This window comes from Rhinolophus sinicus, chromosome 3, assembly GCF_057876585.1.
Source record: "Rhinolophus sinicus isolate RSI-liver-muscle chromosome 3, RSI-T2T, whole genome shotgun sequence".
NCBI lineage: Eukaryota > Metazoa > Chordata > Mammalia > Chiroptera > Rhinolophidae > Rhinolophus > Rhinolophus sinicus.
In genome coordinates this window covers 186,792,594-186,819,323 of record NC_142503.1, presented here as the reverse complement: position 1 = coordinate 186,819,323, position 26,730 = coordinate 186,792,594, and the positions used below count along the sequence as shown (strand labels likewise).

General features: G+C 39.0%; 1 protein-coding gene across 3 annotated transcripts in view; it reads right to left on the bottom strand.

Annotated features, from left to right (window-relative positions):
- The window catches only part of FLRT2 (fibronectin leucine rich transmembrane protein 2), a 100,704-nt gene that overhangs the window by 58,977 nt on the left and 14,997 nt on the right, over window positions 1-26,730 (bottom strand). For 2 of the 3 annotated variants that reach the window (XM_019731120.3, XM_019731121.3), the window contains exon 2: window positions 6,527-6,591. The exons of the other annotated variant lie outside the window; for it this stretch is intronic. The gene's annotated coding sequence lies outside the window, so the exon portion shown is untranslated. The remainder of the gene's footprint in view (window positions 1-6,526; window positions 6,592-26,730) is intronic. 3 annotated transcript variants of the gene reach the window in all.

Genomic DNA, 26,730 nt, shown 5'->3' with positions numbered 1-26,730 from the left:
GGCAAAACGCAGTAGAAAGGGAAGAAAATGAATGAAAGATTAAAAAATAAAGCATCTCCAAAATGTCTTTCTAATATAATGGTCCTGAAAAGGATCAAGATACACATCACAGTGCGGCACCCAAACCTCCACAAACATCTCTTTGTCTCAGACCCTTTTTGACCCCTCAGTATGAACACTTGTGAAAGAACCAGAGATTTCTTGGCTCTCTATAGCATGAAAGGTTGTCAGGTGAAAGAAAATAAGATGCAAATGGTGCATGAGACATATGTATGCAACAAAACAGTCACTGTTGATCAGAGATTCAAATTAACCGGGCATCGTGTATTTTTACTTATTAAATCTATTATCCCCATAACGGAACAATCAAGCAGTCCTGAGAAATTTTGAATGAACTATTTTTAAGCTGGTTAATGGTGCAACCAGAGGTCCTTAGTCCATATTGTGCTTCATGGTGTCCTAGGAGGCTCTCTGAAAAAGCAGACTCCTGGGACCTTCCCCTAGAGATTCATTCTCCTAGGGGCCAAACATCACTGCATTTACAAGCTCTCAGGTGAATCCTAATGCATGCACATTTGTGAATGACTGTTTTAACCCAGAGTAACAAAAAGAAATGAGGAAGACAAAGAAGCCAGATTTTTCTGATGGCTGAAATCACTCCATTAGGTCTTTAAAGGTGGCTCAGATGTCTTAAATTTAAGACAGGGTTAACTTGAGAATGTCAAAAAGAGATCATGTAAGCTCAAATATTGGTTAAGAAAATATTGTCATGGACCACTTCTTCATTACCCAGATGAGGACCCTGAGGGAAAATCACTCACTCTAAATTAGCAATCCAGAAGCACAACCAAGAATAGAATCTCTGACACCTGATGCCAGAATTTACCCTATGCTGTCATTTCTAAACAATTCCTTCTTACATCCTGTTTCTTGAACAGCTGCAAGAGTTGACACACCCAACAGAAGGAGCTGAGACATTTTTCTGCCCTCAGCTAATGTGCAACCGCCTTCGTTACAAAGTTAACTGTCCAATCAAAACATAACATAAAGAAATCTACATTTGAGTCAGGAATTACCTTAACGGATGTAAGCTGCTTCTTCACTGTATCAGTAGATGCTAATATAGCATTAAAAGAGAGTAAAGAAAAATCTAATTGCACTTCAATGAAAATAAAACTCAATCACTTTTTGATTCCAAGGGTGTGTGTGTGTGTGTGTGTGTGTGTGTGCTGTGTCTGTGGCAGGAGTGATAAAGGAGGAAGTGTTGAGTGTTTCATTCTCTTACCATCAGCAAAATTTCTTCTCTGTGATATACTGGTCATTTAAATTAACTCCCCACCACCCTTCCATTTACAATTGAAATGAACTTCCCTCCCAAGGAGGCTATATGTGACAATTCTGAGTTCTTAATTCTGAGGTCCAAATGTCCAAAAAGATGATTCAGCCCAGGAAAGACGTTAACAGACAAACTGTGGCTACTCAGTGATAAAAATGACCAAAAACTGGGAAGGTCAAACTGAAGCACAGGCCTGCATGCAATGTAGAGTGAGGACTGCTGTATGTGTGATGTACCCAGCACAGGGAGTGGTACAAGTCTTACTAAATGGTAAGAATGAGAAAGAAGAGCATGCGTGCATTTCCGTGGGCCCAATGCGTCAGCCAGTCCCCATACATTTGCCAGTACTTAGGTACAAACTACTCCGCGCCTAGCTACGTGCAGAACAAATGAGCTATAAAATAATATCAAGGCTACTATCTGCACATAATTGTCTTATAATCAATTAATCAATGCATGTTTAATAACAACCCCCACTGTGAACATGGGACCTGATTAATTGATGTAAAAAATACAAAAAATTCTAAGGTGTGCTCCCCTGCTCCCCAGGTCTTGTTTGAAAAGATAACAGATACCTTCTTGGGAAGCTAATGAAAATGATATAAATAACAATAAAAGCACAACATAAAAGTATGAGTGGCAGGTGATGACTAACTGATGGATAGTCAGAGAAGAGGTCATTCCGATGAGCTCTGAGGAAAGGGAACCGCCATGCGTGAAAGCAGTCTGGGAATTCTTCATGGAAGATAAGACACTGGGGCTTGGCCTTGAAAGAGTAGGATTTAGATACGTAGAGAAGAGGAAATCCTAGGTTTATGATACAAGTAAAGCCACAGAAATGATGCAATAGGGCTAAGTGATGACTTAGAGATCTCTAGTACATTCTCCATGACCTTTATAGCCCTGAATGCCGGGCACAAAAGTTGGACCATTGCTATTAATACTTAGGCCTATGGTTCTAAACATTTTATTCGTCTTGCCACTATAACACCATCAGATAATAAGAGTGATCATTGTCAAGGCACCGCCACACAAACATGTGGCGGATTGCATTCCATTGGTTGTAGATGATATGAAATCCTAGTAAATTGGCACTAACACCGTCCTCCCACCACACACACACACACACACACACACACACTTCCTTTTCACTGACAGCATAACAATGGTGGCTCTTGGCTGCCTTGGGAAACAGAAGCCACGAAGAGTTTTGATAAGCTGAATCAAGAGACATGATAAGGAAAGAAGGTGCTAACTGTGTTCTTCTAACATCACACGCAGAGTCTGATTAAACAGAGTCCCTCTGCGGCTCCAGTGGACTCACCCCAGCCCACCTTGTTACGATTCTTCCCACTGCACCACGGTAAGAAAATCCAGGAAATATTCAGTGCCCATGATTAGTAATCACTTTTGATTCTCTTTTTTGGAATCAGTTTTGATCTAGCCTTTGGACATGTCAATGGAAGGGAGGAGCCCAGAGTTTAGACAAACCATTTCTCCTTTCTTATGCCCACACCAACTACCCAATCCATTGGGTTATACTCTTTTTAACTGCCAATTTTGAACTGTGAAATGAAAATGTCACTTTCTGCATTATTTGGCCACCTAATAATTTCATAATCCTCCCTACCCCACAACATTCTTTATATTTATAGTTTGTTCAAGTTTCTGAAACTAATATATGGGTGTGATGATTTCCGTTTTTAAAAGAATTTCTAGAATAGAAAAATTTTAAGGCAGATCCAAATATATATATATATATATATATATATATATATATATATATATATATATATATTTGGATATATATATATATACACACATACACACACACACACACACACACACACACACACACACACACACACATATGTAAAAACACTATAGCTGTCAACATAAGAAACGTCCCAACCTGTAGAGAATTTTTATAAGGGTTTATTTGAGCCAACCTGACGACACATACCAGGGAACACGATCCCAAATGCTCCCAACAGTAATAGTTTTGTAACTTCTTTTATGCATTTGAAATTAAGGAGGGAAAGCAAGGAAGAGTGGAGAAAGCAAGGCGGGGACTGGATTACAGGGTAGTTTACAAGATTGTGTGCTTTTTAGAAAGAGGGGTCTCAAAGGGTAGTCAGTTATTAGAAGGTAGGGTCTGAAAAGATGCATGTCAAAGGTGTGTGACCCTAGATGCACAGAAACAATGGACAGGGCTTGCTTAAGGCAAAGATAAGCCTTTCACTAAAGAATTTATAGGCCTGAGGTGTGACTACCCACCCTGACCTGCCCAGTTAGGAGTTTATGATTTATTACAGTGCACTTTTTCATCCACATGGCTGATCCAAGCTAACATCATGGTGACTTAAACTGATGCACTCTTCGGGAGAAACACATTAGCCGACAGCATCCTGTGCTGAAGTGTAGTATATCCATTTTAAACCACTTCAGCAAAACAGATGAAGAAAAGCCCTGGGTTTCAAATCCTAAGGCTATCACCAGGGCCCAAGATACACTATTATCACCTTACACTACTCAAACACAATACCACTGAGAACCACAAATAGACACTGTCTTAAGAAACAGGTTGTACAAACACTAGAAGCAACGAATGCTTTAAAAATCTAAACTCTTGACTCAGTGTAGAATGCAATGAAAAGTATAATGGAATACATTTAGCTACCCGAAATGTTTTCAAAGAAATAATGAGAATTTGAAGGAAAACAAAACATAAAGCATTCCTTAAAAACCACACACTTTACTCTTTGCTTTTTCATTAAGTATACAAATTAAAGCACATCTATGCAATGTTTTAAAAATAATTGACCGCTAAATGTGAATTCATTTAGCTGCTTCCAATACTGTGGTCAGGTTGAGGTAAGAAAGTAAAATTATGAATCCTAATACCTAAAATGAGAAAGGAGTTGAATTATTACATGTTTAATTTTCCTGTGTATCTACGGACTTATTTACAATATCCTCACATAAATTCTAATCTAGGAAAACCAAGAGATTTCATCTTTAATACTCAATGCAAACTTGGCAAAAGAACGAGAAACCATCTTTGAAGGAGCCAAGACATAATTTATGTGTCAAAATGACAACCCTACCCTCTTGGGTGATGGCTGTCAATACCGGGAGGATGATGGAGATATACAGCCTTATTTGGTGTGAAAGCTTGTCACTTTCTGTTCCTGGTTTTTTCCTAAGGCTTAAAGATGATATGCCCATTTGGAAAAAGCCTATTTAAAGAATACTGTGGTAAATGAAATGGACATACCGACATCTTATAAATACCACTAATAGTCACTGTCACATCTAATTAGCATGGTCCCAAAACTGAACTAGCCAAGAAAACATCTTGGTAATGACAACACTTGTGATCATTTTATGGCTAATGCAAAATTGCTCCAAAAGTACAGGGAAAAAAATGCTTTAATAACATATTTCAGGTTTGGTAGTCTGCCATTGTCTCATTGGTGTTTAGCAAGATAAATGTATTTTTTAGTAGCACTGATAAAACCAAAACAAACCATGGTAACCAAAGAGCTTGGGGACAAAATAAACCTCATCTGAAATTCTTAAAACGCACTCCTTATTGTGACTGTCTGCAGACTTTCATTAGAACTCTAAAGTGAGCCCACAATGTCCTGGTTCCTAATGGGTCCCCGTCTCTGACGTTTATCTCTAAGGACCAAGTTGAAGGCATCCAAGTCGCTGTTTGCTGCAGGAAATGATCTCTTGCTCCTGTAGTGCTTACCCTGTCCTCATGGTCACAGTCCCAGCACAAAGGACTCCATACTGGGTTCTGCAATCTTTGTCACTCCTGGTGCTATTTCTTGATCAGCCCAGAGAGCCAGCAGACCTCAAATTTCCCGTTCACTCCACCCCAGGCAAGAAAAAGGAAACCTGCGTGGGCAATCATTGCCTTAACAATAGATGGTCAGCTGCCAAGGATGTGGGGTAATGACAAAGCTCCTTTGGACAGACACTGTTCCTCTTTTCTTTCTAGGAGGAATCTAAGAACAGTGCTCAACGGCAAAATGACAATCACATGTTCAGGATAAAATGTCTTCTGTTTGTCCCACAGAACTGTCACTAGTTGGCCTCAATGCCCAAAAGGTCCACCATTAATACAGTCTTTTTTAGTGACCATTGTAGTTGCTAGGAAATTACTGTTAAAATGCTACGATTTATCATAAAGGGTTAACTGATCAATTATTATCATAGCTGGCATTACCAAAATAAAGGTAAATTGAACTGCAAATCCTTAAGGGAATAGTAGATTAGGGAAAAGGGATGGAACACATGAAAGGCAGGGAGAGGTGACTAATATATACCAGGCACTGTGCTAGACATTTCTATATCATGTCAGTTAATCATGACTTTGGTAATGGGTTTTCCACTTTACAGTGAAGCCAGGTTTCAAAAGATTAAGTAACTGACAAGAGAAAGGTAATGATCGCAAGACTAGCAAGAGAGAGCAGCTAAGATGGACCTCCACAATGAGGTGTCCTCATTAATTAGGAGGGTATGGGGGGCAGACAGGATTGGGACACTGGCTCCCTGAGGCAGCTCATGGAAACAAAGAAGAAAAGACAAAAGAAACAGCGTGGTCAATGGGTTCTGATGCTCAATCACCATCTTTTGAGCCATTTAGTCCACAGTTGCTCTAAGCTTCCTGAATGTGAGCACATTTTTAAGGAAAATCACCACCGATATTATATAACAGAAGGAAAATTAAATTCATTTGCAAATATACACAACACTAACTGTTGTCTTGGTACTAGTGCCTCACACATGGTCATTAGGGTTTTCCAATCATCTTCTAACTTCAGTGTTCATTCTCCTTATGATAAACCTTTTAATTGCCCAAGCAGGGCAGAGATACTCTTCCTATCCAGTGAGAAACTGAGGGAATTGCTGAGGGTAGAACCAGAGCAAACCATGTGTTCTGCCTCAAAGGCCCATGATCTTCCCCCAGCATCCTCCTTCCCGCAAGTCAACACGGTTCTATGAATAGAGGCTGTCCTTACTACCCTTTCACTATCTCGTCTTTATTAGTCCCCTTGTGAGACAGGAAAGGGGCCAAATTCTCAAGAGACCCACCATTAGGAAAGCAGGGATGACTAATTTCCAAATAAGTAGTAACACTCCTTGCCAGTTGTTCTGTACAAGCCTTCTGTTACTCACCTGCCGGGAGAAGAGTAAACCATGTTCTTCCTAGAAATTAATCGAGGTAAACGGTCCCGTCATCTCTACAGGAAAACAAAATTCACTTATAAGTTATTTCGTCGGTGGTAGACCCTATTCTAAGCCTTTTACAGACATTAACTCATTCAATCTTCACATCAACCCTATGAGCATGTACTGTAATTATCTGCATTGTACAGAGAACGATGCTGAGGCAGAGTGATAACAACACTTGCCCAAGCTTCTAGATAAGTGGCAGAGCTGAGGTGTGAGCCCAGGTGGTCTGGCTCTGGAATCCATGCTCTTAATCTATATAATATGACAACAGAGCAAACACACGCAGCAAATAGAGACAGTGCATGCTTTCCTAGAAAGCTCCATTGTGATCTAACAGAGGAAGTATGCAGAAGGAAGCTTAGAGGTTCCAAATACCTTTGGAGTTTGCATTATGTGCAGACATCATGCCAGGGAGGAGAATATATCAGTGTTCAAGACACTGCAAACGTGCCCACAGGGTCCTGAGGGGACGTATCAAATGTGCTGGCTGAACTGGGACGGTTCCAACCATTTCTGTAATGCTCAACTCTACTATCCTGCTCCCAATTTATTCATGTGTTTTCCAGATCCCAGCTCTTTAAAAACAAAACAAAACAAAAGGCCACTAAGCACAAGCATAATCACATTTTTTCATTTGAATAGGTTCCAATAGCTGTGTCCTTCCTCCAACTTTCAACAATACTGGTTGAATCATGAAAAATTTTGTGTGACCTGTGGAAACTATTTTCATTACTTTTTAGTCACAACACAAACATCAGTACTGTTTGAAAGTACTACACTGGATTCCCCTTCATCTGGCAGAAACGGACTGTTTTTTCATCATGAGTAATTCACAAGCGATCAAACTGAAAAATATTTACGCTTGCTTCATTCCTGGGAAGCTGAGACATAGAAGGAATATGTTCCTTGTTATTTGTGCCAAAGATTTGATATCAATACTGAGACTATTTTTCAGCCTCCAGATGACATTCTCTTTCCCTGCAACTAGGCCAGGAATATAAACCCTGTGTATTCTACCATACATATTGGGACCAACTACAAAAAAAATACCAAATATTGCATTTTCCAAAATGCTTTCACCAAAACAGCAGCAGAAATGTCCCATCTTTCTTTCACACACGCGCGCACACGCACACACGCGCACAACTACTTCATGATTATTTACCAAGTGCTGAAAAATCAAGCCGATCCCCTGGATTCCTTGAAGAAGCCATTTTATTCTTGGAGAACAGCCCCTGATTTCAGTCTCGAATGGAGTAATAATGTGTTACATTTATTTCTCAATGAAACTTTCCTTTGTAAGTTTCTATAAATCAGACTCAGTAATCGCCCAGTGAATACCATCTTCCCGGACCTGTACATGCATGGGTGGCTCACTGGGGTACTTCAGGCTACAATACCTGTGACTTGTTTTCCCTCTAACACATCTAGAAACTACAACCTGTTGGTTCATGTGCAAGGCCCCCAACCAGAGTGAATTAAGCAAGTGCCAATATGGAAGTGGATCTCCCAGGTCTCTCCTGTGTTGTCCTCCAGTCTCCATTGTGACAATCATCAGGATAATTCATGAGAAAACTACTGCTGGCATAGTCGCATTTGCAAATTCCCCTAAATCTGTCATTTTCCTATTCTGGTTTATCTGTCATCATGGCCTAGGTTTGGCAGAAGACAGACTCATCTTTCTTATTCTAATGATTGGGGTGGGGGAGAATCCTACAAAAACTGGTCCATTTTGCTTGTTCATCCTCTACTGAAAGGACGCCCCCAGCAGTGAAATTTCTGTCTGGAGGACTAACAAAGAAATGGCTTTCTCCCTGAAGTTACAGCCTGTTGGTAGGCATGTTGTAATAAATTCCATTATAGGTTCTAACCCTTCTAAGGGCCCTATGGATTCAACAGGTGTGAACGCAGCAGTGTCTCCTCAATTTCCTCTCATAACTTGCAACAGCTCTTTCAATCTAGGAGTCTTTTTATGATATTGCCAAGTACCTTTTAGGCATGACAGACAACGCAAAATAGCAACTCTTTTTAAAAAGCAAACAACCTGTATTTTAAAACCACTAATACCCTGAGCACCAAGATTCTCAAGCATATATATTTTAATACTTCTCCATGTATTTGGTTCCTGAAATCATCTGAGAATTTAAAAAAATAAATAAATGTGGCCACTAGCCATGCATGTACTAAAGAGGTGGTAATGTTTCTATTAATAAAATTAAGAAACTCCTGGGGTACCAGATGCTACATATTACTCTGAATAGTTCCATCAGGGTCATTATTTTTATAACCAACCCATTAAAACAACTGCAGAATCTACTTCTCTCATATCTACAATGTAACTTAAAACAAATGTGACAGATTTCTTATGAGAAAAGTAGTAGCACACAAGAAATATTATGACAAAAGCTATCTTTATGACTCTATACATACTGAGGATATTACTATCACTCTTCCTATGCAAAAACAATATATGACACCCCAGTCTGAACACCATTTGTGCCAGGAAGATGTTCATTATCCTAATGTCCAAAATAAAAAAACAACAAAAGTTTTTAAAGTAGGATATTTCATTCATATTTCCTAAGATCCCTGGGGGGGGGGGGGGGGGGGGGAATGGAGTTGACAGAAATTGAAGTCTAATTTAAAATAGAACTTCAGGATTTCTGTGGCTTTGAACTTTGACTGTTCTTATAAATTCTGTTCCTCAGACTGGCATTGTTCATAACTCCACTAATCTTTCCTTGCTGTCATAGAAATGGCAAGACAGAGACAACATAAAACCAGTAATCATATGATAAATATCTTATCTTTTTCTTACTACGAAATGACTAGTGTACATTCAACAGCTTCCCTTTTAATATTACATAGAGAGGGTGCCAAAAAAAATGTATACATATTTTAAGAAAGGAAAACTGTATTAAAATTGTAATACTCAATATATACCAATAACAAAAGTTGAATACAAGTCACGTTTGACTTCTGCAATTCCAAGTGATGATCAAAGTGGTTACCATCAGCGTCCAGATGATTCTGATTATGGCAAACTACTGCATGAGCAACATTGACCAAAGGGTCCAATTGTATACATTGTGTTGGTGCCACTGGTAAGTTAGGTGGAACACATCAATTCAGGAGCTTTAATTCTCTTTAATGTTGAGGAAGCAACATTTTAAAATCCCAAAGACTTGATCGAATTATAAAATTAAATTGGTTAAGCCCAGAATTGCAGTGGAGAACTAATCCATGTCTATACAGGAAATGTGATAGAGTAATTTAGTGAAACAAAAGGAAACATATTTAAGTCGGGTATTATTATGTACACTTAAGATAAGACAAGATAAGCCCCATGAAATATATCTAAATGTATGAACCATCACATAGAATCAGAATAATCACCGCTACTAGGACTTACACATGACTAGTACTCTTCAACTTGCAAACTACTTTTAGATACAGTCTCACAACTGATCACTACAAAAAACCCTTTGAGATTAGCACTATCATAAATCGTATAATGAAGATGCTGATTTGCAGAAATATAGAAATGCATAATTTAAGAACTATTACATTAAATTACATGTCATTTGTTTCAATCACAATAGGGATAGTATTTTTCTGTAGTAGCATTACTCATGTCTATAAAAGACATAAAGAATGGTTTCTACAACAGAACCTTACTTTCTAATACTTTCTTTTATGTTATGTATGAGTCTAATGGCACATGCACAAAAACCAGCCCTTTTTGCCGAAGTCAAAATGTCTTCACATAGATCCTCCAATAAATACATTTAGAATTGTCTTGGTTGGCCCAATGGAGTTGTAGTGATTTAGGATTTAATTACCTAAACTTATTTCTAACTCAGGTTGTTAGTGATGGTTTTTGTTTGTTCAGTTTTTTTTATTATATGCTATTTTTCTAAGACAATTCATTTGTACTAAAATAAGGTAAACCTGTGTATCTTTTAACATTCCCAAATCGCTACTCACCGTAAGGGTTAAAAAAAAAGAAAAATCACTAAAACTTATAAACCTATCCATCCAATTCAAGCAATATGTAGTCATTGGAGAAATCAATTCATGAGACATGGAAAAAACAAAACAAAACAAAAAGACCCCACGTCATTTGGCTATACTATTCTCCATATACAGGCAGAGAAGATCAGGTAGCCAAGTGCCACTCTGATTTTCTGTCATGTAAACATTGAAAATAGAGTCAGTGAAGAGCAAAACTCCCTGTCTGCCTTATATTTCCCTTGATAAGATCAGCTTATGAGTCAATCAAAAAAAGGGATCAATGCCCTGACTTCTGGCGGGTTTATTCAAATGTAATATGTCGGACTGCCTTTTTTAAAGGACTATGTCATGCTAGGATTTTTACACATGTCAACACCATCTCCTTTTTCAAACTCTAGTATCTTCAGTGAGTGTGAGAGTCAACTATCATCTATTAAGTTATGTATACGAGTAAATACCAGACACATCCATGCTCTCCATCTAGGAGGAAATGGATAAAACATTTTTTAAGAGATAAGTCTACTCTATCTGTGTTTGTTTTTCTTCCCCAAGATCACACAAAGTAAGGAGGGGTGGGGGTGAGGGTACATTCAATGCATCTGGCATTTGATTAACGGCATAAACTTTGGAATCAGATACAGCTGGCCCATCTCAAATCTCATCACTTCCTGGTTGTGTGGCCCTGCTGATAGGGGTAACTGCTGTAATATTACTTGGACATAACCATGATAATTTATAAATTTTAAGGTTTCTATAATGATTAAATCTAGTAAGGCAACATTATCCAGAAAACCGTAATTCTCAAAAACGTCATGTTTATTTCAAGGAGTAGCTATCTAATCGATGCTTCTGGATGTCTAACTTTCTGTAAGAAAAAAAAAAAAAGATTTAAAAAATGCATTTCTTTAGTATTTATCTTTATATTTAACACTGTGGAAATAGTCTTGGAAAGGCAGAACAAGAAGCCCAGGCAGGCTCTAGGGCACACATTGCCTGTAGGCCTCTGGGACTCAGAGGCCTTCCTTGTCTCTCCTTGCAGGTTCCTGTTACAACCCATTGATTTTTCCTCACAGTATAAAATTTCCTCTGCTTAATTTCATCGGGCTATTCCCCCTGGGTCATTCTGACCAATTATGTTCCTTGTTGTTTATACTGTTCAACCATCAATAGATTTCATTTTGAAGAACCCAATGCAATCATGCGATGGCGTTCTTTTCTGTTATTGAACTGTTGTTGCCTGAAGAATATCCTAAAAAAAACACAAGAAAATAATTGATGCCCACGAACAAAATAAACTTTAAGACAACTATGAAATAAATTAGGATAGTTGGGAACGAGCCTCAAGTAGCTGACATTATATACCCTTCCACTTTCTCCCTTACTCCAATACTCATCTCATTTGATCCTCAGAACAAATCCACAAGTTAGTATTATTAACCTCAGTTTATAGAGGACGAGTCTGCATTTCCAGAACGTCAAATAACCTGCATTAAATCCTCACAACCAAACAAGGGTAGAGAGTACCCTCGCACTTGGTCTGATGAATGCCAGCTGCCACACATCCTCCATGGATAATCCAGAAATCATATAGAGATATTTAAATTTTTAATAGCATTCCAATTCTTTTGGTTTGAACTGAAGAAATATCTACGTCTGTATGAAGTGAAATGTCCTAAGTCAGATGGACACTAGAAGCTGACCAAGTACATAGTAAACTCTCAGGAGAACAAGATGCTTCTCCTTCCATGGACATTCTCCCCCGTTGCTCGTTAGATGCCAAACATTCCATGTCAGAAACTACTTGCACTTGGTCCAAGGAGTTACCCATAGTTTTAAAAAGTAAATACTTTCGAAAACACACTTAGCATTGGTGTCAGTCATTGTCACTGTGGTGAAGACGTTTCCAACTTATCTCAAGATCAGTTTTATTGGCAAGACAGCTTGAGGACAGAAAAGAAATGTGGTGACAGAAGTGTCCCATAGAAGTGAGGATGGGGAGCTCTGGAGTATTAGGGACACTACTAAAGCCAAATAATGGCAACAAAATACAAAGGCGACAATGACAACAGAAACAATTTTGTAATTTTTACCAGAGGCTGGGGCTGTCTAAAGAACTAATGATTTTCAGGACAATGTTATTGTACATTTTAAAATCAGGGAAATTTACTATTCTATTTGGAAAGGCTTCTGTTTTATCTCACACCTGCTTTATCATTGTATACGAGGCAGCTATTCTGCAACTTTATTGGTTGTCAACAATATCATCTGTTGCAATAATAGAGGGAGAATTTCCATGCCGGCAAGAGCCGTGCATCAGGATGCCTTGTCGTCTACCTGCCAGGGTTCTCTGAGGGGCCCAGTATATTTCCAGCACTCATTCTGTACACCTCACAATCTAACAGATGGCACCATTAAGCAAGTGTCCCTGGTAGTCAGTCTCTTTGAAAATAAGGGCAAAGAAATGCAGAATCAAATTAAGTTGACTAGAATAATACACATCCTCGTTCCTTACAGTATGCTGACAATGGCTGACAAATTTCTAGCGGATATAATCTCACAGAACATGCACAGTAACGTTTTACAACAACATAAACTGAGATTGTAAGATACCTTGATAAATAGCTACTTTCTCACCCCAGGCTGTACTCTACTCTCTCCAGATACTTGCACAGCTCCCATTACCATCAAACAACGAGGGGAGAATTACGTACTGCTCAGGAGACAGCTTCTGAAACTGTGAGATGTTAAAAAGCTGCATTCAAATCCTGGGATGGAGGAACACAAACATGCTGAACAGAGTACAGTATCGTTTTCTAAGGCAAAGAAATATACTGTACACTGTGCAACAGAAATGTAATGGGGGGAAAACCTAGTGTTCTCTGCACTGACGGTGAGCCGCTAACAAGGTAAAATTACCAAATATTGGTGCAATTCGGAGCTTGCATTTTCTGTTTGGGGAATTATCATAATGTGACAAGGTTATCGTTATAATTAGGAGGGTAATTAAAGTAACAGAGTAAATGCTCTTTAGCATTTTTCTTAGTCAAAAACATATAATTGTAGATAAAAAGAACATATTCATTTTTAAAAAAAATTTCTCACAAGTATCACAGAACCCAAAAGCAGCCAGACTAGTTACATTGCTACATAGTGCCTTTCATTTTCCTTCTCATGAACTTTTTTTTTCCTTTTAGCTGTTACAAATTCCTTGTCACATAGCATGGATTCTATGTGTGAAGACTGGCTACAAAAAGTCAGTCCTTTATTTATGTGATATCATTTCTAATTCTGATAGGTTAAAATGTTTTTTTCTCTTTCATGCCTCCTGATTCTGAACTTAGTCTCAATTAATTGTATGTTCACACTGTCTCACCGATAAAAAGGAGGAAAACCCAAATCGTTTTACCAGATGGCTCAAAATCCACGTGCAGACAAGTGAAAAAATTGTAAATAAATAAATAAAACCTACCCATCCCTGAAGAGTCAGAGCTGGAACAGACAAGGTCTGTCTGGCAGAAACACTTTGAAGTACAGAAATGAGGAAGTGGCATTAAGAGATTTGTTTAAATTCCTGGAGGGAGAAAGGAGTGGACTGGGCAGAGCTGTGAGAAAGTCAACATTTTTGCTAAAATCCTTTGGGTATCCTGAGACAGATTAAAAGCTTCACCCACTTGACATGAAGTGAGAGTGATGGAGACAGGCCCTGGAAAGTCACTGACTAAACTCTGCTAATACCAGGGAAACCCTGGGGTCAGAGATCTAACCTGTAACCTGCCATCTAACCTTAGGGTGACACCAAACAGCACAGACCAGGGTCAGAGTAGTGAGGTTCAGGAACATCATTGGAGGGGGACTGAGCCATGGGACTTTGTGCAAGTGACACCGAGTCTGTGAGCCTTCCTTTCCTTACCTGAAAAAATGACCCTATTCATCTAACTTGCTGAGCTGCTACAAGGGGAAAAGGAAAAAGAAAAAAAAGTGTAAAAGGGCATTATCAACGACATCACATATATTACACGTATTCGTATGTACATGTTATCAAAATACTGGAAATCACATAGAAACGTTACTACAAGCAACTTTGGTTTAGCTCCCTGGCTCCCTTTCCTCTGGGCAGTACAAACAGTGCATTCAAAGAACATCTGAACTATCTGGAAAGAAAAGAACTCATATTCACGTTGCTGTAAATAAAGCCCCGAAGTGATTACTTACTGCATCTGGTAGACCTCTTTTTGCTGATCTGCTTATTTCTGTTTCTTCATCAGGGATCAGCTCAAAGGTCACCTCCTCATGGAGCCTTTGCAGGGTCCCAGAGGGGAATTGAGCCCCACTTCTACTCTGCTCCAGGTCGCTGTCTACACCCCCCACCATCACAGCTTATGACACCTACTCCCTTGTCTGTCCAGCATCAGACCGGGAACAACTTGACAGTGGCTGAGTCCTCTGCACCTCTGTACCCATAGGCTGAGCACACGCTCAGAAAGTATGGGTTGATCGGGCTGAATAACAAAGTATTTAGCATGTAATTATGACAGTTCCATGTGTATATGTGTTCATGTATGCATATGCATGTGAACTTATCTACGTGTATGCGTGTGTTTAGATGTTCATGCATCTATGCACGGACATATATTTTAAATAGTTTTCTTTGATTAGGATACTAAACCTTTAGGAAGTGGCTAGCCACCCACATTACCCGATCCAGAGAAGGTGACGTGAATAACCGCTCCTTTATTTCAGAATACATTATTTCCCGAAGCTTATTATCTGCTCTGGCAGTGGCAGAATCACAGTAATCACTCTAAAGAAACACTGTGTCCAATATGCATGATACAAAAGCACTGGCAAAACAAAATGGAAATCTAGAAAGGAATCATGTAGCAGGAACTCCCTGGTGAATAAACACCTCAACGCTGATGCTCTTGATGCTATGGCTGCTGTTCCTCTGAGTATACGCATCTTCCCCTCTCTTTTGTGATGTGATTTTAAACTGAAAGCATTAGGTAGCAAGGAGCACTGTAATTAAAGCTTCAAACAGAAAATGATTGAATACTGAAAGAGACTTCTCCTTTGAAAGTGCATTTCAATTCTCTCCATGTCTCTAGAAGAAAAATGCTTCTGACAGTCTATATTTTACTCCTGTTTCATTTAATAATGCATATCGACATTTACCCAGGAACATCGGCCGTTGCTTTACTTCTCATTTTAAATCAGCTAACCACCTGCCCATCCCCATAACTCCAGCTCTCCACTCCCCGCACCTACCCAGTCTGTTTTCTCTATTCCCCTTCACTTATTTTTCAAATTAATTTTTGAAGCAAAGATAATGGTGGCAGGGTAAAAACACAAATTCCGTGGCAACCTTAAATATAACTCCAGGGGCAAATGAGAGCCTTTTGCCTCTTTCTCTGCTGACAAAATGTCAATGTCCTCACCCAATTGAAAACACACAGGACATACAATATATTCCACGAACCAAACAGACCACACAAAGGCTTCATTATGCTTGTGTTCTGTAAGGGACACTTTCTACAGAAGTCCATTACCTGCTTTCCAGCAAAGGGCACCAGCTTAACTATTTCTGCAATCCCCATTTTCCTTCTAATATGAACTACTGCTATACAAAACACAGTTCTCAGAAATGTCTTTTTTTGTTTTGCTTTTACTTTTATATTGTCTGGGTCTGTATAGGGACACCACCTAGTCTATCTCCCTTTTGGAAATCTAGGTACCCTTCTCATGAAACCTAATATTCATAATGCAAACTTAGGGAAGACAAATTTATGTATCACTTCATTGACTACACATTGAGAAGCTGCATAGGTATTTATGAAACTTGCTCTCAAGGTATCTGCAAACTAGTAACAGAACTACCCAATTAAAAATAAAATTATAAAAAAAAAAACCTGTAAATTAGTCAGGGCTTTAAGTTTCCAATTGAGTAAGGGGATCTGTGTTTTTTCTTTGTTTGTTTGTTTAGGCGGGGTTATCACTTAGAAAACAGGAAGAGTTCACAAAGTCATTTACTAGACTAATTACAAATGGGACAGAAATTGTGCTTGTACAGCATTATTTATAAGCTATAGGAATAGCTAATACTTAATGTGCATGTATTACCTGCCAGGCCCTGTCCTGAGCACAGTGTGTGCAGGAAGTCCTTTAATCCTCTCAATAGTTTTATAAGGGAGACTTTACCTCCATACTCTAGAGGCAAGAATTAAGGCCCAGGGAGACAAGTAACTTGTCTGAGGTAATAGCTGAGTAACAGGAAGAGATAGTCTTTGAACCCCAGGAGTCTGGCTTCAGGATGAGCTTAACCATTTTCCATTAGTGCCCCTAGGAATAGGTGCGTCCTGCAGAGTAGAGCACAAGCAATATTACTAGGCTTAACACGGATGCTCTCCAAGGGGGGTCCCCAGACCAAGCTCAGCTCTGGTTCCATTTTTAAAGCTAACAGAACTTTATCACTGATGTTGTGAAATTAATAGACCACCACTTGTAGGTGAAATTTTGGGAAAGAAAGCAGGGTATCTGGAATGTAGGATAGAGCTTGTCAAAAGTAAATAAATAGCTAAAACAAAGCCCCTATCAGTGAAATTCTGGTGCCTTCACCGACCCCTTGCACAACCCAATGGGCACTGTCTCAGAAGAGAGACTATTGTATATGAAATCTATGTAATTGTCTATAGAATACCAAACTTTGTAAAAAATGTTAAATGTCTAGACAGTGTTGCTTATTACTACTGCTTTGATTTAATTTTAAGGGAACAATCTATATATTCCAGACGGTTTAATGTAAGTAGAAAACATCTATATTCACACAGCTGAATTTATCAACTTAATGGTAAATTTCTTAATTGTATGTATTCTATCCATATTACATTAACATCTCACGGCTAGAAAACAGAAACATGTACATCTGAATGCTTATTTCTTCCTCTAACGTTAAAAGCTTAAACAGTCATTTCTTTTCTAGTTTTTAATAGTTGGCTTTATCCCCATTGTTTTCTCTCCTTACCAGATTCATTTTAAGGTTTTAGATAGGGGAAATACTTATGTTGCTGGCCTATAGCATCTTGTAGGTATCTAGGCATATTCTCACATACTGATGAGTCATTTCCGAAGGTATAGCAAGATTATTAGGGCTGCTCACTTCCTTTGTCCCCTTATATCAGGATCTCAATCTACTATGACATTTGGAGTGAAAAGCCTACAATACTTTGCCACCTGTAGACTCTCCGTCTCTCTCTTTCAATAAAGATAGCTTTTACACTAAGAGTAAAATCAAATTTCTAACTTGCATACCAAGTCTCTAAGGACCCAAATTACATTACCAGAATGAAGCCTATCTCCATTAGACAGGCATTATTAGATGTTATAGGTCTTTAATCCACATTAGTGCCTTTTGCAGAGTGTGATGTATACCCAAGGGGTGAGGGTGGATGAGGGTGGCATGTGACAGAGCATCACCTCCGACTCTGCAGGACAGCAAATCCCCTTCAGGGAAAAGGGACCTCTAAATCAGACCTTAAGGGGCCTCCTGTAGTGATGGTGAACTGTTCTCTGAACTAGGCCGAGTTTATTGAAATTCATAGCAGCAGCTCTCTATTTTTACATTCAGAGAGGAATGGCTAAAAGGACATAATCATTCCTTGAATTGGGTTAAACACCAAACCCATATTCACAATGCTAATGGTTTTGGTCAAAGTCAGTAAGTTCAATTTTACCAATAATGGTTCAAGTAAAAATATCACGATTTTAAAGAGGGTGAGATTGTCAGCTCTATGAGGTAAGTGGAATCTGTTGTCAATTGTAACTGGAACGTCAGGTATCTGTTAAGAAATGGGGTGGAAGATTCAGAATAGGTATTCCTACCACACGGGAATATTCTGATAGGATCTCAGAGTTATCTGCATGCCCCTGGCAAGCTTCAAAAAAAATGAAAGTGTTGTTCATCCTGGACTGTATTTCTCAGGTGTACTAACATGTCAGGAAATGAAGCACATAATACTTCCACTCCGTAGGAGGGTCTGTGCAGCCTGTGATCACTCACTGTCAAACGTTTATCGTCTACAATGTCTTTTTGTAAGATGATGGTTTATTAAATCCCTCAGGAAGACCACTATACTAGCATTTAGAACGTTCTGGTATTTGGGACTTCAATAAATACTTGATAGCTGGGCCTATTATGAATCATTTTTACTTAAATCCATGTGGTGTCCTGCAGAGCATAATGAAGCCCTTTAATAAGCTGAGCTCTTTGAAAAGAAAGTAAAATGTTTTCCCCCTTTTTTCTATATGAGAATGAAAAGAGAAGGGAGGCTTGGCTTTCTATTCCTGATGAGAATGTCTTTCCAATTTAAACCCCTAAAACCACCTTTGAAAAGTATCTGCCCTATCCTATCAGCTAATGAACATAAAATTCAGTCTATTCTGTTTTTGTAGAAATCTGGACAATTGTGTCAATTACATAGGCAGAGCTGAGTTCAACACACTTCAAAACTCATCTGTTATGCAATTTCTTCCTTAGGACCAAAAGGCTCTGCCCTCTTCCAAAATTACAATGCAGAACCACCACCATCACCACCAACAAAACTATTTACAGTCACCTATTGGATGTAAACTGAAATCTTCTTCCCTTTTTCCTTCTCCCTCAATCTTTCCATCTCTCCTGCTCCCTCTCTCACTACTTCTTTCCACCAGTATTTGTTGAATCCCTACTGCATACCTGATTACTCCTGGAATCTGAGGTAAAAGCATGAATCAGATGGCCATAGTCCCAAGGGATTCAATGAGGAGAAGTGACCCTTAGATGATCCCAGTAGCATAGCCCCCTGGGAGGGGTGGGGGGCTGTGGAAGAGAGAGAGAGAGAGAGAGAGAGAGAGAGAGAGAGAGAGAGATCGAGAGAGAGAGAGAGAGAGAGAGAGAATGAATGTGTATTATTGGGGGCGAGGCATTTAAAAGGTGGCCACTACTAAATACTCGTTTTGCCTTTCAAGAAGATTTTATCATCACATCTGTCTTGATATCATGTTTCTTGACCACTAAACCTTTATTGCTGCATTATCCACTGCATCCTTTTGCTCTGTCTGAAAGCTGCAAAGGAGAGTACGTGCCCATTACCTAGCAATGACTACTGCAGATAGTTGTACAATCTTACCCGAATCAAAAGAGCCAACAGGTGAAAGTTGGCTGCTGTCTAAGTATTCCATGCTTTCTTCACTGTATCTGTGGTTATTGCATGTCTTTAATTTGCAAAAATCCCATAGTTAAAATTTAACATGGGAATCCCATACTCAGCACTGCATCAAATAACACCATTACCCTGTAGTCTTCTAACACTAGATCCTGGAGGTTAGGCTGGTAAATTTTTTAGAGACAATGCAGTGCCAGGAGCATCAGGTATATGAGCAACAAGACTCATTAGTTACAGCAGTTTAAGCTTCTTAGAAGGATTTCTGGAATAGCTCCCTTTTATCAAAGGTTTCACAATTAGCTTTCCAAATCCTGCCATAAACTAAAAGGTCTCCGTGTTTCACCTGTCTGTACCAGGAAACGCCATGCTATCAATGACAAAATCATCAATATTATCATCATGAAACATTTTCTGAGCTCCTAGAGGGACCCACGTCTCTTCTCTGAGGAGGTTTGTGGGATGTTCCTCTGTGATCATCTGCCCTTGGTAGCTTTGAAGGGCATGATATAGGCTGTTGGGTCAGTAATGCAGACATACATTAATGTCTATTGCTTTCTGAAATCATCATTGATACTTACCTCACCTATTTTTGAATAAGCCATGCGGGAAGACTTGTTAATATTTACTGAGCACTTAACCGTACCAGGTTAAGCGCTTCGCAAGTATTTCCTCATTTAATCCTCCTGGCCTCTCCTTAAGGAGACTTTGATTATGCTATCCCCACTGCACAGATGAGAAAAGTGAGGTTTACATAGATTAAGTACCTTGCCAAGATGCCAGAGCCAGGAAGCAGTGAAGGCAGCTCAAGCCCAAGCAGACAAAATCCAGAGCCAAGCTCCTAACCACTAATACTAGCTCCCTAGACTCTGACAATTAGAGAGTTACTGGAACCTCCCAGTCTTGCACAGATGGAGAAACTGAGGCTCAAGTAGGTTGAATAATTTGATAAAAATCAAAGATTTTTTTAGAGACAGCTCAGACCTTCTGTCTACCAGCTTGTTGATCTGTTGAGCATCCCACACTGCTGGTCCGACCCAATTCAGGGCATCGGTTGTTAATAAGATGACTATTTGGTACATAGCTCCACAAAACAGAAAGCGACAGGACCTTCAGCATTTCACTTTCCTCTCTGGGAATCTATGGGATAGAAATAATTACACATGTCTTACCTACTACAGGAGATAAGAATGTAAAATGATACCCCAAAATACAAGCTTTAAGAAATAAGAGAAACACGACTTACAAAATTGGAAAAGATTATGAAAAACGGCACCAATCTTCAAGTTTTACAAGTCATATCATAATTTCTCACTGGCAACAATTAAATTAGGTCTTCAGTTATTTGATTAGGGTCGACTGCAATCTTAAATAAAATGAATATTTTAGGCATTCGAGGGCAGAACCACTATGCATATTCATCCATTCCATGCATCCATGCATGCATGCATGCATTCATCCATCCATTTATTAAAGAATTTAGTATTCAATGGAAATCAACCAACAACAATATACTAAGATTGTACTATGCATAATACTTTCCATAACTTATTTCACTTAATCTTTATAAGAACTCTGTAAGATATTAATGTATTCATTTGACAAAAGAGGCTGATAAAATTTATAATTTGCCAAAAATTTCACAGTCAGGTAATAATAGCAGGCTGGAATTCAAACTCAGTCTCACCTAATATCATTCCAATATTGAACAACCACACTGTTCTTGAGATTCCATTTACCTGGAATCATGTGTGGATGTGCGCATGACCACAAGTTACTGACCCTCCTACTCCTTCCTGTCAAACAGGACAAGAGGAAGTGACACTGGAGCCTCTGTTGCTCTCACGTGGGTGTTACAGAGTTAAATCATAGAGTGACATAAAAAAAGGAAACATTTCACTTTTTCTATGAACCCCCAATAAATAGCCATTGGAGAAGGCTAAGACCTACTGTACACACAAAAAAGGAGATTCTAGAAGATTATTCTACCCATGGTATGCCTGTGCTTTTCTTAATCTTCTCCCCCATGGCCATTTCCTAATTTTTCCAATGTCATTGCTTATATCATTTCAGTTATGACCTAGTGGTCCTGTTCACCACATTTCACAGATACCAACTATCACTCCTCCATCAGCAACAAGGAAATGGGACTTGAAGTTTAAATCCTTTCACCTTTCCTATTAAGAGTTCAGTATAAAGGTGGTGTCAGAATCAAACCCAATTACCAGTTAAATTAAATTAGGGATCTGCCTCTAGATTTCATTATTCACAAATCTCTCCATCACTTAAAGGCCAAGAATTATCTGAATAGTCATTTTTTTCAGGAATCTATTTGCTATGTATTTCCATAGCAATTCCATTAATTACTTAGAAATATAGAATCATGGAACAGGAAGTGGCAATGACAAGCCAGTATGTTTGCACACCTGTCAAAAAGACCAGATTTAAGCTAAACCATCAAGATAATTATTCTCATTCTTTCAAAAATCGCTAATGAAGGCAATGCTACAATTTTCCCATGAAACCTTTTCCAGATTCCCAAAGCATTTTATACAAGGAGATCAATATTTCCACATGTAGGAAAATATAAGCAAGGGAAAGCTCTAATAATCTGTTTGTTAAAGGGAAAAAAAAAATCAGGTTGTATTCTTGATCCTTCTTTGTCTTATAACTGTGTTTTCAGAGGATAGCTAAGCCTTTAAACCAAAATCTAGATAAAGACTAAAAGAACACTGACTTTTCACCAGAAAAGAAGACTATAAATATAATTATGCATCACTGTGGGGTTTTGATGTGCAAAACAACTTCATCATTTTAGATGACACTAATATTATGCAGAAAAAGAAAAAATATTCATTAGCCAATTATAATTACATTGGCCATTCATGCTAAATGAAATGTGTCTCATATCACATCATATTTTCCACACTGTGGTCTGCAATGAAATTATTTACTTGATTTGCCTTTTTTTGCTTCCCTCTTTGTAATGGCTTTTGCTTGTTGTTCACCTGTTTTCTAATAGACATTCCCTAGGGTTCTCTAAGAGTAAATGTTCATTCTTAGAAGCTCTCACTTGAGAATTTCACCTAGTGGAAACACTCACAGCATTTTCCCCATAGAATATATTATGAGCGTTGCAATTTTCATGTTTATAGTGACAAGCTGAAATTTAGTAGAAAAATTCTTTTGTGCCTGTTGATAAGCCAGACTCCTCTGCAGGCAGTTGTTTTTAAGAGCACTTTCTTTGGGTAATTCTTTTCTAATAATCCATGATACCTACTGCTTTTGAGGCGATGAGACTGCTGGAAAGATTTCCTGTTTCCCCAGAAAGTAAAGTGATTTTAAGAGTTCTTCAACAGTGAGTGGCCTGAGACCAGCGATGCCTATTTCTAATGTATCCTATCCTCTTCGGGACCCCAGAAATAAATGCTATTATAGACTAACCAGGCAAAGGTACTGTGGCCCCACAGAGAGCCCCTTTGGGGAAAGTGGCAAAGTATTACAGAACTGCCTTATCCAGGAAGGAAAAAGAAAACAGCCATTTATAAGCCACAGCATTCCTATTATTTTACGTTGGAGGGGAAAAGGGAAGGGAGTTAATGCTCATTAGTACTTGATGTGTGGCAGGCATTACCTAATCTATTTAACACAGCGACCCTATGAGATACACATTATTTTTCCTCTATGCAAAAATTGAGGAAGTAGACACAGAGACTAAGAAACATGTTTAAGGGACCCTAGCTGGTTGAAGCAGAACAAATCCAGTATGTCTGAATCCACACTTCGTGGCCTTCCCAATCCCCTCAGCCTAAATCTTCATGCAGCTCCTTTTTAAAAGGAATACAATTATGGAGATAATGAACAGTAACAAAAAGCATGGGATTATTGTATTTTTCAAAATATCCAGATGTCTTCAAAGATTCCAGCAAGCCGGAGTCTATGGTTTTGCAATATTGCAAGTATTTTTTTTCAGTATAAACTACCAAGCCACAAATTTTGGCTATCAAGCCTCTGCTATAAGAATCCAATTTAACATAATCAAGTTCTAATGCCTCTGATTATTTCTATTTGCTCTTGCCTAGAGGTCTGGAAAGACTACAGGTTTTACAAACATAAACACAGGGCTCATGATGCTGTTGGAATGTTCTACCTTCCTGTTTTCAAAGCAAGGGCGCCCTGCTTTGACAGGATTCCACAGAGGGAACAAAGGAAGCTTCTATGAGATAACTTTAGAACTCAAATTCATAAGAGTTAGTTGTGCAAACTTTGATAATATTAATTTGCTCAATATTTAAAATCTGATGGGAACTGGACTATAGAAAGGAGACATAGACTCCTGCAGTATGTGAGTTTCACAGAGGTAGGCAGGCTGGGGTCCGGTTTATCTCCTCAAACATTTATTGAGCATGGCCTTTGACCTAAATGAGCTCACAGATAATGGAGACAAAGCATTTGGTAATGAGACCACAATAAAGATAAAACTAAGGAAACACCCTAAATTTAGTTCCTAAGAAAAGACTGAATTTTGGGCTGGAAGATTAGGGAAAGATACAGAAGGAACGGCCTTGAGTGTCAAGCTAAGGTGTTGAGACTTCATCTTGTAAATAATGGAGAGTAAGAGGAAGAGTAACTTAAGTACAGTGTGAAGGTCAAGGGTGGAAAGACACACCTGAGCTTAACTACCATGGACACAAAAGAACCAAAGTGAAAGGACAAGGACAGAATTTTTTGAAGACGCATAAAGCTAGCGACAGAATGGTTGACAATGAATGAAAGGGTGTAATCAAAGATGACTCAAAATAGTGGTTCTAGGCAGCATATCTTGTTTAATAAAGAATATGAATTACTCATAAGTGGAATGGGATTTACCGAGAATGATTAGCTCATTCTAAAACATACCCATACCAAAGCACAGCAGAAAATCCAAGCGAATTCAGCACTCAGGGTGGAGAGGGAAGAGTGACACTGAGTAACAGGCTGATCATTTAGAGATGCATGTGGTCCAGACAAACCAGGCAGCCACTTCCAATAAGCGTGACACTGATGCGTGCAGCCGGATGGCTCAGTTGGTTAGAGGACGAACTCTGAACAACATGGTTGCCAGTTCAATTCCTACATGGGTCAGGGAGCTGCGCCCTCCACAACTAGATTGAAGACAACTAGCTGCCGCTGAGCTTCCAGAAGGGCGGCCAATGGCTATTGCTTAGAGCTCGAGCTCTCAACAACAAGGTTGCCGGTTCAATTCCCACATGGGATGGTGGGCTGTGCCCCCTGCAACTAAAGACTGAAAACGGCAACTGGACTTGGAGCTGAGCTGTGCCCTCCACAACTAGAATGAAGGACAACGACTTGGAGCTGATGGGCACTGGAGAAAAACACTGTTCCCCAATATTCCCCAATAAAAATTAAAAAAAAAAGTGACATTGTCATGTTTAGGTTTCTTTCACATGGCCTGATCACTTCTCCGTTGCAAAATGCAGGGAGTAAATGTTTCTGATTCCATCCAACTCAGCTAGACTCCCACTGTCATAAACAGAAACACCACAGAATTCTCCAGAGGGCCAAACGGAGCTGGTGTTTTCATGTGGTCGTGGATCTGGTTGGCTATGGAGCCATTCACCGAACTGCTACCACACCTGGGCAGAGCCTGCTTTCATCAGCAACCACATCAATGAGCCCATCTAGACTGACCTAAAAATCAGCAATAATCTTATGCCACCCCATCCACAGTTGTCTTATGACAGATAATGGGCATATGATGACAAAAGAACGTAGAAATAACACTAGCCATAGTCTAGCTGCCTAGGGGTAAATGAACAAATTAAGGAATCGATCACTTAATGTAGACAGCATCAATAATATTTACATGGAACTAGGAAGGACAAATCATTGGAGGGTCTTAATTATAATCTCTGAATTCATAAAACACAACCTTGACACATGCGAAGATGAGTGACTCAGCAGGAGTGGGGAAAGGCAGCTGTGGTCAAGAATCAAACTGTACATGGTGAAAACTTGCAAGCACATACTGCACTTATTTTCTAATTATCAATGTGGAACAGCCTTTCCCAACCCATCTCTGGGTCATTTTTTTTCACCCAATAAAGTCTACCGCCTGAGCAATTACATAGATTTAGAAAAGAGAATCTGACCTATTTATAACACAGTCGATTCTCCATTATTTCCAGGCTCTCTCAGAGGCCATTCGCTTTATGTTATTATCTGACCTCTGGGCATTCCATTGTCCATTATCACCTCCACAGGGAAAAGTAGGTGAATCTCAAATTCATCCATTTAACTATTTATTAGTAGTGCTGGTAAAGGGGTAAAGGCAGAAAATGGCGAGTGTACTGTACAACAAATGCACTCCTTAATCATTAGGCACTTATCCACAGACTTCATTCTTTCAGTGAGCAATCACCCTGAATTAGATTTTTTTAGGGCATGGAAAAATTTACAGTTGAGTTTGGAAATTACCCAAAGCTCACCTGCCCTCTAAAGGTAATTAACGACTGCTACAAAATAAGATAAGCAACCTGAAGCAATTCTTCCCCGTGTGTAAAATGGGGTTATGAGCAATATTACTAAACAGAACCAACTTAGCAGGGTTTTTGTGAAGATTTAAATGTGATAATATACATGAACTGCATAAGCAAAACTTTAAACAAACTCTATGATCAATGCAATTATTATCACTGTTGTTAATTACTGTTACATCATTAATCCCCCTGGATGAGAATGTGGCCTTACTAATATTCAGTGTGATTCAAGGATCAGGAGATATACTGTTTCTAAACCGTCTCATAAATTATAAATTGACATTATAAAATCTTTCAGGGTGGTGTTATAAGACCCCAGCATTAAAGCATAGTAACATCTGAGGAATATCTCAGATGTTTCCCATCGGCATGGAAAGTGGTGCCAAGGTATAGACATCCC